Consider the following 15,082-nt stretch of genomic DNA (forward strand, 5'->3'; position numbering starts at 1 on the left):
TAAACTGTAATATTTCTGTATACTATAGTCTTTATAGTCTTTGCTCTCTTCTATTCATTAAGAGATAGCATTAGATAAATGGATGTAAATGTGGTAATTGTTTTTGTACAGTCCTTATTTTAAGTGAAATTATTTGTGTTTAAAATTATCTGTCATCTTTCTCAGTTTTGTTTTAAAATATCTATGCAAACTGTCCAGCTTTACCAGCCTGTTATCCTTCAGTTAATGATTGTTGTCAATCAGTAAGAAATCTCAGTGTAACAAAATGCCAGAGGGACTACTTCTATAGTAAAAAATTATTCCCAGGGAAACAAAATATCGTGTAAAGATGAAAATATTAGTAAAGATTTAATTACCCAAGGTGTCTTGGAAGACAAAGCATTTGAGAAAGGTGAATCAGACCCTGTTATGGGGTCATTAGTCGATTCCCCAATGATTCAAAGTTTTAAGAATTATTTATATTAAGTTTATAACCTTTGTTATTTTCAGTTTTTGTAAGTAATGCTGATAGATAGTGATTGTTGTTAATATTACATGAATGCTTAGAAAAGGGGTTGTCTTAACTTCCTTGAACACTTGCTGTTGATAAATTGATTACATTATGTGAATTCTCTGATTTTTGTGATAAGAATTATTATTAAGGTATTGTTGTAGTATTTACAGCCAGCTTTCATGTGTTTTTCTGGTTTTTTTTGTGTGATCACCTGCAAGACACGTGTCTCTTCAAGATCCTGTCTTTTTATTTCCTAACTATTTAGATGTTTCTGAGGGTTTTTATCCAAATTGCCAGTTTTGTAGTTCTTTTAATTATTATTACAGGAATACTCCAGCAGAGAATTCAAGAAGTTTGCTGTGTTTGGAAAATCTCTGTCTTGACAGAAACTTCAGAAGGATTCAATTGTTTGATAGTTTGATTGGTTTGTAACCCTAAGGTTTCTTGTTTATAACAGTTGTTTTTAAAAGTCCCGTTTAAAAATGTGTTAAGTGATACTCACCAATTAGAGTTCGGGCTCTAGCCAAGTTCTGACTCTATTTGGATGGAGTGACTGACAATCAACCCAAATGTTTTCTACATCAAAAAGTATTCAAGTCCTTTTGACTTGGCAATTTGACCATCTATGACAGCTGAGCCATTTTCAGAAGTGATTTGGAGAAACATGAATCCAGACATGATTTCTCCAATTCTCTGTCATTTTAAAGTTTATCAGCTGTCGCAGACTCTGGAACAAGAGTTCAGTGTTGTAGTGTTTAGTAATTTTCTGATCTTGTATGTGTTGTATGAATTTATCGGATCATTCTGTATCAATACTTACGAAAATTAAAGAGCTCCAGAAAGGGCTACACGCCCTGAAGGAAGATGATAAATTGAAATTAGAAAGATAGTTAAAGAGCCTGGGACTGGGCCCTTGGTTAAAAATAATAATCATGTATGCTACAGAGATATTAGGTGTGATAGTATTGCTAATGCTTGTATTACCATGCTTGCTTAATTGCGTACAAAGAATAGTGAGTCAGATGATGGAAAGGGCTTGGAAAACAACACTTCTGGCCCAAAAAGAAAACGGGGGAAATGTTGAGAGCTTTGTAACAAGCTGGCTCCGAGCTAAAGGTCACAGTGAGATTAATTTGACCAAGATAGAGAATGAGGGAGGGGAGTTGCCATTCCAGTTAAACTGTGTGTCCTTGGCCCACGGATGAAGAAATACATAGAGACAGGTGGTGAGGCAAAATAGCTTAGGAAAAGTAGTGATAGTTGCACCAAAACAGCACGTAGATAGCTGATAACTAAGTAGCCAATGGTGAGCTGGGATTTTGCACTATGCATGAGCTAATTAAAAAGTGTATAATAATTAGCGATTCGGGAATAAAGACGAAACTTGTAGATCATCATCTGGTGAACGAGTCTTCCTTCTCCATCACAGAAGTGAGAGTCCCTGCTGACATGAAAGCTGCTAAAGATGGAACTGGAGGAAGGCTTTGCAAGAGACTTGCCCTTGACTCTGAATTGAGACTGCTGAAGATGGTGCCAGAGGTCCTTGTGCTGAAGAGTAGCACTGCCAATGGCCAAGGGAGCCCCCACATTAGGTGACACAAGTGGCTGGGAGTCACTCCTGGTCCCTTCTGCAGCTTCTCCCCCAGAGGTTCGAAGGCCAGATGAGCTCAGCCAGGTCAGGTGCTCGCAATGCACTGCTGCAACAAGGACAAACAAAACTCAGAGAGTGCAAACAGACACAGGCCACGGCTTTACCATGAGAAGCATTAGATTTGGTAAATTCTTGTTCTTCTTGTCTTGTAACATTTCTCTGCTTCCCAGAATCCTTCCCAGGGCCTCTCATCTTACCAGCCACGTAAGCCTTTGTTGTGCCTGCTGCCTTCCATCTCACACAAGCAGCACAAAACATTCCATTTTCAAATTCCATGGTCTCTGGCAATCCAGTTATAAAGCACCAAAACCAGAAAGAGCAGCAACAGAGCAGGAAGGATAAATGAGCAGAACTATTGCTGACCAGCAGAAACACAGAACTTCTGGAACTGAATACACAGGCTCCCACTGGCTTTGGTTGATTGGGGAGTTTTTGGTGGTGGTGGCTTTGTTGTTGGTATTTTTCTTTCCCTGAGACACATTTGGGATATCCCATCTGACTTTCTGTCTTCAGAGCTCATGGCCTAAACCCAACCCCATACTGGCTGCTTGATCCATATTTCCATGGGTTCTGCCTGTCCAGTGGACAGGGAGACCATCTCTTCTGTCACACAATGCTTTGTGCAGCACTGGTGTTCTTAGACTTGGGCTGTACACACCAGTGTAAAGTAAAAGCCACTTTAAGAATTACACCAGAAAGGCACATGATGTCTATCCAAGCATGAAGCTTATTTGTTTAAAATATACCTTGATGTAATAGTTTTCATTCTAATTCAAAGAAGTTCTTCTCTTTTGCTTGATTTCAGGTCCATTGCAGAACATTTTATTTCTACCTCTCTAGGAGACACTTCATAATTCCAGATCATGTTATTGCATCAAGCAAACAAAAGATTTGGTAAAATTGCATGATCTATTCTACACGGGTTGTTAGACTGGAGTATTCATTGACATTGTTCACCCTGAAATCACAGTGAGTCTCTCTTATCGCTAAAAGGAATTTCAGCATATATTTTTCATATATACCTAAGCTCTTTATAATCATCTTGGATGCTGCCAGAGCTTGCAAACAAAGCACAATACAGACATACTCAGATATAAACTCTGACTTCATGTTTATGTAAAATATAAATCTGTTCAGATACTGAGTCCTACAAGCATGTATCATCATCCAAACTCTTTGGCTACATTTCATTTGCAATATAACAACTGGAAACCACGAACATCCAACAGAATTCTGTCCAGTTCCTCCAAAATGGGAAGGGAAGGGAAGGGAAGGGAAGGGAAGGGAAGGGAAGGGAAGGGAAGGGAAGGGAAGGGAAGGGAAGGGAAGGGAAGGGAAGGGAAGGGAAGGGAAGGGAAGGGAAGGGAAGGGAAGGGAAGGGAAGGGAAGGGAAGGGAAGGGAAGGGAAGGGAAGGGAAGGGAAGGGAAGGGAAGGGAAGGGAAGGGAAGGGAAGGGAAGGGAAAAAAATTGGATTTGGAGATGATAAAATGCTATTGGCTGAGAAGAACATTGAACTCACTGTTAGGAGGCACTATGAAATTGTAGTGGCATATCACATCTTATTTTGAAACCAAGAAATATTCAAGACTAGATTAAATAAAGCAAGATTCCTATATTCCCCATTAAGAAACCCTAGCAATAAAAGGCGGAATCAGCTTAAATGTATACTTATTATTGTTTTGTTAACTGGTAGGCTTGTTTCTCCATGTGGCCACTCATTTCAGCTTAAATTAAAAATCCAATAGAATTCCTACTTTATTTCCCATGAGTTTTTCAGTATGCCACACATCATGTGCACCACTAAGGGAAAGCTGTGGCTACACAAGTCTTTGTTTAGGCAAAACATCTCCTTGAATTTACAAATATGTGTGGCACAACCATCTGTAACAAAACAAACAGAAACAAGCACATTTTCTTCTCATAATGTATCCTGTAAACAAGTTATAAACTTATTCCTGGAATCAGTAACAACTAATGATTAATAATATATGACCCTTACTTTTCTGCCGTAGAGATATGGCCTTTAAAATATGCTAGCTTGTTGTTTTGTCATTTACCATTCAAGCTAAATTTTAAATTTTAAATTTAATTTTATTAATCACTTAAAGAGTATATTTCTACAAGATTTAATTGCTCAGATGTGACAATCTCTCATCCTTGGACAATTTATCTTGCCCAAGAAAACTAACTGCTATTGTACAGCACTAGATAGAGGATTCTGATTCAGTCAAGTGTTCAGTAGATTAGTTTAACTGCAGTGAAACTGTTTCAAATGAGTGAGAAATAAACATTCTAAAACAAAAAACCCCAAACCAACAATAACAATAATTCCAGGAAAGATGTAAATCCTAACAAGGCTTTGGAGATAAGGGTGGTTATGAAATGGAAGACCAGACATCTTGGGCTGCATTAGGGAAGCATTGCCAGCAGACAAGAACATGCACAGAGTGTGATTGCACATCAGTCACTAATGATAGTATATGGAAAAAATAGAATAACTGATATTGTGTTTGCACATCAATATTCCACAAGTTCATATCACCCATGTAGTATTAAGGTTAAACTTTATTTTTTTTTCTGACATCTTCTCATGTGATGGCATGCAGCAAAGTATAACATAAAGTTAGTACATATTTTCGCAATCAGACAGATTCAGCTTAGGAACCATGCAAGGCACAGAAAATGTGGCCCTCGTCAGGATTAAAATGTTATTAACTCACTATGTATTCAAGTTTACCAGTTGTCAACCTACACTGCATCAGATCACATACCTGTGACACAGTATTTACAAAAAGAAGAGATGCATCCATAGATAAACCTGATAGTTCTATACAGCAGAAAACAATACAGGAAGCCATGGGGTTATTTGTAATATTCTGCAGGTTGAGAAGGTCTAAACAGCAATATTTTGCAAGTATCTAAACTGCCATGAAAAAAATCAGCAAAATCCAACAGTGTGCAAAATCATCATAGTAAAAATAAAATCTTTAAAAGTAACTTTATGTTTCATAACACGTATTTTTTTATTAAAAGTATGTTATCAGGTAGTCACAAAATTAAGAAAGGCAAGGGTGTGGTACTTCCCACCACTAGGATGTAGTGTAACTTAACTTTCTCTCAAGATTATTTGATTCAGTGAGAATGTTTGAGAAGGAAGATAATTGACATTTGACTGCTTAATTTTTTATTCACCTATTATAACTGTGAAGACACAGAAATAGTTATAAACAATGACAAGTAAAACCACTGAGGAAATAAACAAATCACATACACTTGGGCTTTTAATACAAGCCAGTAATGCACCTTAGATATTCTTTCAGCCTTATGCAAATATAAAATTGCTGGCATAAGAAGTAGTTACATCAACCTTGCAGCTGATAAGTCTCAGAAGACAGATTAGAAAAAGATATATAGATATCCTAAAATGGAAACAGTGAAAACTATTTGAATGCGTAGATGGGTGTTAAGTGAAAATGACACTGCAAGATGTCAGTGTGAATGAATAAAATAAACTTTCAGGGAAGGGGCAAATACAAGATGTCTCATATACTAAGTGTATTTGAAAACGAACAAGAGTTACCTCAATTTCAAAGTCACACATTAGGTCAACAGAGGCATGGCTATTTTTTCCCCACAGAATAAATGGAAGATATGCAAATTACGATGGTAACAAAGAAGTTCATTTCTTCTCTTGACAGCTCTCGCAGCTTGTCAATAAAAGTCATTGCTCAGATTACAATACATATAGTCAGATCACACAGCTTCTGCCATACAAGCACTGTAAATAACTGTTTTAGAATGACATAATAAACTTTGAAGATCAAATTTCTCTGCAAACACTCTGCAATTTTTCTCTCTGCATCTTCTGCATATGCAAAAGCAAGAAGCATTTAGTCTTTATTCTATGGATACTTGAAGTATTTCACACTTCTAGGATGATTTTCCCATTTTTACTGCTAGCAAAAGTAAAATGAGACGTAGTTCAATGTACAAAACTGTATTTCTGAAGAGAAGGTGCTTTTAATCTGGCAGTGTCCAGTATATTTGATCTGGAAACTGTAACTGACTTTTCTGCTGCCAGAGAAAACTGACCATTTGGACATTAGCAAAGTTTGAAGTCAGGTAAGCATCAGAGAAAGAAAGCAAATTTTATTCCAGTGAGTGCCCTGAAAATGTTAGCTCTGAGTCATAATGAGGAGAGGTGAGGAGATCCAGTGGGACAAAGAAGAGCTCCAAAGCCATTCTCAAACTGCTACCATTTGTGTGAGAACGCCCTGTTACAGTTCTCTTACTATTACGAAGAACAAGTGAAAAATTTGTCCCTAGCCTCAAGCCCACTCAAGCTGACCTTGGATCTAAGATGCAAGATGGTGTGTGAAGTTAGAAGGAAGAATGAGACAGCTGAGAAGCCATTCTGGAACTCTGCTTCTCAGTTGGCATCCCGTCCCACCTTTCAGATTTCTTTGCCTAAACACACTTGTACAAGCTGCAATTTTGAAATTAATTCAGGGATGGTGGATTCAGTCCTCCCTTTGACATCATATTAGAAATCTGTTTTCTCTCATTTTATTTCAGATAGAAAGCCACCAGAGCAACGGATTACATGCCAAACAAGAGGTCTGGCATCACAAGACAATAAGAAGAGGAAGCTGACAAATTTCTAGGTAAGACTGAGCAGCAAAGGTTCTCAAAAGTGAAAACAAGCCAGAAAAAGGAGGCAGAAAAGGGTAACATGACCACTTATTTGATCTTCTACATTCTGTGCAAAAATGAGAAAGGCAAAAGTACATTGCCAAGTTCAAAGAAAAATGCCAAGAGAAGATAAAAATGTGTGACTAGAAAGAAATTCATACATAAAAAACCAAACAAAAGCCAGAAAAAAAAATGGACCCTCCCCCTCCACCACCTTTAGAAGAGTTTAAAGTTATGTAGAATACACATCTGATGTGATCAGGAAAGAAGGATAAAACCTGGAAATCTTATTAGTATTATATTTAGCATGCATACAGGGAACGCCAGAAAAACTGGTGTTATTTATACCACAATAACCGGCATCTTTTCTTGCTAGACAAACTCTTTGTCTATTATTTCCATAGAAAGCAAACACACTCAATTTGTATAGTCGCATGTTCTGTTGCAAGTCAAAAGGTTAAGTCATTTCTCCAATGGAGAAGTAGGTGGCATTTTGGAAATCCTTCCAACAGAATATGAATTAAGTTTTCATCAAAATAGTATAGTGAGCTAAGTGTGCATGTAAAATAGTAAGCTAATATAAGTAAAAATAGTTTCTAATGCTGCTTTCCAATGTCCCACTCTGCATTTATTTGACCTCAGCAAGGACTCAAAAACATCACTTAGAGAAAGCCAGGAGGAAAGAATATGATCTTATTACCTGTGATTCTCACATTTCAAACACTGGTGAAGTTGGTGAAATGTTTTGAGTGTGATAGCTTGAATAGGTGACAAGTCAGGATCTTAGAGAAATACAGACTATCACCTGGGTTTTGGGAATATGATCATTCCCCTGCCACAAAAGAAAGGCTACCTTCAATACAGGACTCAAAATCTGCAGGTGTCCATGATGCTTAATTGCAGGGATTTGGCAGGAGGTAACATTAGAGGGCCTAAGGACTCCTGGCTTCAGGCTGTACTAAACAGATTGAAAACTAAAACTCACTAGTACAGAAACATTAACAAAACTTCAGCCAAAGAAAGTGAGTAATTTGTTGTGGCTTGTTGATGTAAGTTTTGTTCTGATCTTATAAGGGAGTTACCTTTTAATAGCTGCATTACCAAAACTAAAGTAAGATAAGCAGAATGCCTTAATTATGCACATCTTCTAGCAAGACAAAAAGCAGCTTGCAGTAGCTTAAAAGGGTAAGGATTTCCACCAAATATGACTGGCTGCAAAGGTGGCTATAAAAAAAGTAATATTGACTACCAACTTAATGTTGGTTAACATATTAATGGGTGAGAACATAGAAGCAGGCATGGAAAATGGAGAAGACTACTAGAGGAGGTTCTTATAAAATGTATAAATCTCCATCTTTTCCATCAAGAACATTCAGCTGCAACATGATTGGATTTCTGCAAATGCAGTACACCATACCAAAACATAAGTCTTAAAATCAGTTTTTTCAGGCTGAGAGGATGAAGACACTAGTAGAAATAATTTCGGTTCTATTGCAGGAAAAAAAGATTGGTTATCATTGGCATAATTGTCACCAATATTGCAAATGGCTAAAGAAACCAGCAATTTATAAACAGAGCAGCTCAGCATATAGGATGGCAAATGTTTCTAGGCTGAAAGGGGAAAAATGGCCTAGGTATGCCATTTTACTATTTAACTTGAGGAAACTGTAAAAAAATTGTTCTCTCACTTTAAATTAAAAGTAAGAACAAGGCTAGACATTGAGTTCCTCCTTTGCTTCCACTCCTTATAACCTCCAATTCCAAATTTTTCAGCCACAACTAGCCACACAGTTCATAGCTGAAATTATCATAGCAGCAATTCTGCAATAAGTCTGATGTTTAAATGTTTAAATTCAATTAAAGCAAATTACCCAGAAGTTTGAGAACATTCTCAGTTTCCTGAACTCTTCTGCACAGCAGTGCCGTGCCATCCTTACTGACAAGGAAAATAAAACATGCAGCAATCTTTATTTCCTAGTTTCTCTGCTAAGAACACGAGTCCCTTTTCTCCTTTTCCTCTAGCAGCATCTATGACTTTTTTTTTGCTCCAGCGTAAAGCTCTCACACCCTGCACTCCCGCTGCGGTCCGTGCTATCCCGGCTCCCAGCACTCAGCACCATGGCCAGCGCCACGGCTGATGGAGAGAGCGGCGTCGCCCCAAGCCGAAAGCCGGCCTCAAACAGAAACCACTGATCTCTGCCCTCTCTCCTCCTAGCTGGTAGGTCAGACACGCTACTTATGGCTGCCCGGATGTTGTTTCAAATCTGCTGTTGTTATTCAATGACACTGCATAGCACTGAATGAAAAAAAAAATTGTTGAAGGTAAATGTTGTTTGCAGCAAGAAAATGGTTGTAGCTTTTACAATTTCATTGTAGTGATGGCAAAAGGACAAACATCAGTAAATGACCGATGTGTTGTAGTGTTGTCATGATTTGACTCTGGATAGGAAGTTTGCTTGTTGATATAAGTGAAGTTTGTGAAGTCGCTGTGTGAGGAATGTAAACTTCAATGAAAATTCTGGTTTATTCTGGCAATAATAGTAACTGGTTTACAAAATGATGCTGCAGACAAGCTACTGACCTGGATTGTATAGAGGTGTAATTATTCACCATCTCTGTTTCTTCAGTTTATATTCATATGTCATTATGCTCCAAACAGTGCCCTTGGGAAAAGCATCTTGGGAGTTCAGAACACATCTGTTACAGATATGCTACATAAATGTATATACAGTGTTACATAATCAGACAGTGCTGTAGAAATAAGAGTGACTAATTTCACACGTTGCTTCAAATACAATTTGCTGGCATGTCTTTTTATGCAGGGGATCCTCACTTCTAAAAATGATGAAACTGATTTTGCCTAACTTGAATTAGGAAAGCTTTCTCAATATATCTTACTCATTCTCCTTTTAATATAAGAAACACGTAGGCAAACTCAGAAGTTGAATTTGATTCCGTATCCAAATTTGGTGGAATTATAGAGTTTCTGAATAACAGGTATGTAAATGCTGATCTGTTTCATATCACACATTTTCTGGACCTCTACTGCTACTAAGCCTCCACCCCTCCTCCATGCAGCTTTCTGCCAGTTGCTGTCAGAAAACACATCTGCAGATTCTCTGACTTTTTAATTTTCCTGCCTATTTAAAGATCTTGCATTTTAGTTCATAAATCATTGAAATTACCTTTCTTCTTTAGAAGAAGAAATAATGCATAGAAGCAAACAGTTAAATTTTATGTCAGCAGAATCACAAGTCATGCTGAAAAGCTCCAGATGACATGTATTTAAAAGATATCTTTGCAAAACTCTTTAGAAATCAAAAATAACTGACTTCTGGAATAAAGTATGCTCTATGTTACTTGAAGGTACTTTATCCACAGCAGAGGCCTGGGATCTACCAACTTCCCTGCCTGATCCTATGACTACTTTTGCAACTTCAGCGGTACTGTGATATGCAGGAATTGTGCACAATTGAGCTGCATCTGCCCCCAGTAAAATGCAAATACTTGCACTGCAAGATACTGTTTGGAAAGGCAGGCCTAATTCACTTAATTTCATCAATAATTACAGTGCCTTACAGACTAAGATTAAGTGCACAACAGCAGGCAATTGTGCAAGGTATCCTACAAAGTTTCATTTTACTCAAGGAATCCAGTTGCTGACGTTGGACATTTTGTTTCTTCTACGGACTCAGAAATGGCGGCAGATTTTTACACATCTCTGCAATGCAAGACTGAACAGAAGGGAGAGTGAGCTGTTTTATCTGAATATCCTCTGCTGAACTGTTTTATGTGACCATGACCTCTTACAACTTTTAAACACATGCTTGATTTTACCTGTAAGAGCTATATGACTGACTTCATTTTTCTAGCTCTTTTCAGCCTTCAGAAGTTGAGTCTTCAGTTAAGACTGAAGAATTATTATTGTTGGTCAAGCACTAATAGAAGGAGCAGGAAGAAATAAATTCTCTTTTATAAAAATCAGAGATTCAATCCAGGGCTTAACAAAATGCAAAAAGATCTTTTTATCTGTCTATACAATGCTATTCACAGTATTGCTTTTCAGAGCAGAACCACATCTTTTTGACTGCTTTTCTTACAAATTTCTATTTTTATACTATCCTCCTATCTGCAAAGCCTTTCACTCTAAAATGTGAGCTTATTTTGTGATTTAAATTCCCCCAAATCTCCATAATTTGACAGAATCACAGAATAGTTAGGGTTTAAAGGGATCTCTGGAGATCATCTTGTCCAACCCCCTACCAAGGTATAGTCACCTGGAGCAGGCGACAAAGGAATGGCCCCAGGTGGATTTTGAATGTCTTCAGAGGGGGAGACTCCACACTCTCCCTGGGCAGCTCTTCCAGTGCTCTGCTATCCTCAATGTGAAGAAGTTCTTCCTCAAGCTGAGATGGAATTTCTTGTGTTTTAGTTTATGGCCATTGCTCCTTGTCCTGTCACTGAGCACCACTGAAGGGAGTCTGGCACCATCCTCCTGGCACCCACCTTGGAGCTATTTATTTGCATTAGTGAGATTCCCTCTCAGTCTTCTCTAGAATAAACAGACCCAGATCCCATCTCTCCTCATAAGAGAGATGTCCCAGACCCCTCATCATCTCTGTGGCCTCCACTGGACCCTCTTCAGTAGCTCCTTATCTTTCTTCAACTGTGGAAAGCAGAAATGAACACAGTACCCCAGACATGCCTCACTAGGGCAAGAAGGGGAGTAGAATCACCTCCCTGACCTGCTGACCACACCCTTCCCAATGCATCCCAGGATACCACTGTCTCTACTGGCCCCCAGGGCACACATGACCAGCTCATGGTCAACTTGTCACCCACCAGCACACCAATGTCCTATCCAGAAGAGCTGCTCTCCAGTGGGTGAGCTCCCAGCCTGTGCTGCTACTGGGCATTATATCTCCCTAGGCGCAGGACCATGCACTTGCCCTTGTTCAGCTTTATTAGATTTATCTCTGGCTCATTCTTCAGCCTGTCAATGTCCCACTGAATGGCAGTACAGCCTTCAGGTATAATTCAAGTGTGATTTCCTCAAGTGAAGAGTATTGGTTCACAACAAGCCAGTAATTTTCACAACTACAAGATCAGTCTGATTTTTCTTTTGTTGCAAATTTAGTGCAGGTAAGTACACTTATATAAATGTCTAATAAATAAAATGGGTTTTAAATGAAAACAGAAAAAAATATTGGAATACAGAAATATTTTTGAGTCTGCTCCAAAGCTTAATTCCATGAGTGCCATATAACAGATCAGAAAAAAGGGAAGAGATGCATTTTCTACAATATTTTCTTGGCATCACTGTAACATTCAGAGCCCCAAAGAGTCCCATAATCCATCCCTTTTAAGTTTAAGTACAACGTTTCTTTGAAAGTAAAACTGGACAACTTGGACAGCACGAATGTGAATGGCCTCAGGCTCTAAGCATATTCCTAATTAATCTTTTGCCATTTGGGGGTTATTCTTGCCATGCATTTTTAGGACCTCAGTCAGCATTTCAAGAATTGTGAAGAAAGAATCAGCTGAGGACAGCTACAATCCAACTAAAAATATGTTCAGTGTAACAGGTCAAAGAAAGAAATGTATTCTGAGAGCAGACATTTTACTTTCACAGCATCATGTATTTGCTGTCTGTACTTTGTCAACCATGTCTATTTGTCCTTCTGTGTACTTAAATATTAAAATACTATATGTCTCCTTCTCACAGTTAAGATTGACCCTCACTGAGTGGGCTGTTGTAATATCAGAAAATTTTGTATCTTCAAGTGACATATTTCAAACTGTTCAAGATAAATATTAATGTTTTTAAGAATATGTCCACATAAATCTACTAACGTAATCTTGATTGTGCAGTTGTGTGCTCTTCATGTCAACAGACTGGACAGACACCTGGTGACTACTCTCAAGTTTTTATTTACAATCTGAATGAATGAGCTCTTTCACTTCACTGTCTATTCTCTTGAAATGTTAAAAATGTGCATCTCATCTTGATGCTATTCTTCTATAAAACTACTTTTTGTGAAAAGTCTAATCTGTGTTTATAAACATGTCTCTGTGTTTTTCACTGTACATTATACCTTCCCCTTTACTCCACACCTGTGACATCTCCATCATAGCAATGGCCAACACAGACCAGATAATAGGGAAGAGAAGAAGGCAACTTCCTCAGCTAGTCATTGGTGACATCATATACTTTCTTGCATTCCTAACTAAAGAAGTAATTTCTTGAGTAAAAGGACATAAACCTATAAAGTTTGAGAGAAAGTACCTTGAAAGACACCATACCAGTTTATGAAACTGCAACTGAAAATAAACAGTAAGGGTCCTCTGAGGTCACAGTTTGAAAACAGATTCAGACAGTTTGCACCTACACAATATAAGTAAAAATGATGTTTATATTATGACCTACTCAGTCAGCAGTTATTTCTGGAAGTAAAAGTTGGTATCATAGAAGGGTTCAGCAGTTCTTTTAAAACACCAATGGTACAGTTGTGTCTCATACTGAAAGTGTGAACTTGGCTCTTGTAATGTGAGATCTCCTGTGGAGCTGGATTAAGGTGTCTACCTAAAAAATACTCCCAAATCTTGAAATGGACAGATTTTTAGCTAGATAAATGGTAAGTTAAATTATTTTTTAGATCAGAATTACAAACAAAAGCACTATCAGTTTTATAAGGATCAAAAAATGTAGTACTCTGGAGCATCTGGGAAAATGTAACATTTTAATGTAACTAATGCTGTAACTGCTCAGATTTTGAGGTTTTTAGATTTTCTTCCAAAGTGTTTTGTGGCTATCAGATGTAGATAATAGCACCATTTCACCCTTGGGTTTTCTTGCCTTTCACAGCTGAAACAGGCACAGCTGGTTATATGAATTATTAAGAATTTGTGACATCTCACAGGACCTGGAATTCTTCCCTGCGAAATGAAAAGTACTACTCAAGGATTTATCTTCTTAGCAAGCCCAAAAACATATTACCTCTCTGCATCTCCTTGTTCACAGAAGGAATACAACTGCATCCAGTATCTCATGGAAAAGAAACATAAGGCTGCTAAGTCTGAACAAAACTGACAGCATGCTCTATGCAAAAGATACTGACAATGTGTTTGATTTTCTCATGTTTCAATACAGTTGCTATATAATATAAATTTCTTTTTATGGAAATTAATTCCCTGAATAAATTTGGAAAATTCATATGAATGAGTGTAGGTATACAAGATACTTAGAATAATTACTAACAGACTTCTCAGAAATGGGGGAAATCTCAACATATGTGAATCGTGTATTCTGCTATTTATGAGTAAATACATCCACAAAGTGTCCATTTCTTCTGCTTGGAAAAAGCCCACTGTAACTCTTCACTTGACATCCCATGTAAATACTAATGTACAATCCAATTTAACTGACAATGACTACATTTACCTAGGTAGCTAATATTTACTTTATTTGCAGTTGACAGCTCTGTTTGGAAGGCCAATTTATAGAAAATCAATTTTCCAGCTTCAAAGAGAGGTACTGATTGGTATATCACTAAAAAAACCCCTTTTCAATATTCCATGGGAATGGCTTTATTTCTGTTCCTCAGTATCTCTTGAAAATAATAAATATGAGCAATGTCACATATAATTCAGTACAAAAACTTTGGCAGCTATGTATATGTGCTATTTGACTTAAATACTAGTACATGCAATGTTTCAGAGGTAAACGCTGTACAAGAGGTTAAGGATATGGCTTCAATGAAGAGAAATGCAAATAAATGAAATAAAAAAGGAAAGCAACGTAGAAAAAACCAGAACAGTTTTCTATAATATACATTTGTTCATCACTGAATTTGAATGGTTTTGAAAAATCATAGGAAACAGTTATGTAGTCATAGGGTACAGGGTGTAACAGGTAACTAAGGAGAGGTAAGTATAATAAAGGACCAACATAGCAAACTGGATTTTCCCTCAACCACAATGAGAAAAATACAGAACAGAAAAAAATCCCAATCAAAACAACAAAGAAAAAGACACCCCACCTTTCCAAAACAAAATTTTCACATCACTAATGATGATTGTAAAAGGAAAAAAAAAAAGGCTTGCACAGGACATCTCTGAAAAACAAGGCCAAATATGAAGGGTCAAAGGCAAGGGAGAGTTACAAGAAAGACCAGGAGCATTGTTAACCAGTTACTTGGTCCAGAGGTGAAAAAAAACCTCATAAAATCTCCTGTCATAAAATCAT

General features: G+C 37.5%; 1 protein-coding gene and 1 long non-coding RNA gene across 4 annotated transcripts in view; one reads left to right on the forward strand and one right to left on the reverse strand.

Annotated features, from left to right (window-relative positions):
- The window catches only part of CAMK4 (calcium/calmodulin dependent protein kinase IV), a 140,903-nt gene that overhangs the window by 104,535 nt on the left and 21,286 nt on the right, over positions 1–15,082 (reverse strand). The gene's annotated exons all lie outside the window — the stretch shown is intronic.
- Positions 2,460–6,799, forward strand: LOC135289632 (uncharacterized). Of its 2 annotated transcripts, none has more exons than XR_010352389.1 (3): positions 2,460–2,560; positions 2,950–3,113; positions 6,721–6,799. It is a non-coding gene; the product is annotated as an uncharacterized LOC135289632 (long non-coding RNA). The 2 variants fall into 2 exon arrangements; XR_010352388.1 differs by having other exon boundaries at positions 2,463–2,600.

This window comes from Passer domesticus, chromosome Z, assembly GCF_036417665.1.
Source record: "Passer domesticus isolate bPasDom1 chromosome Z, bPasDom1.hap1, whole genome shotgun sequence".
NCBI classification, from domain to species: Eukaryota; Metazoa; Chordata; class Aves; order Passeriformes; family Passeridae; genus Passer; species Passer domesticus.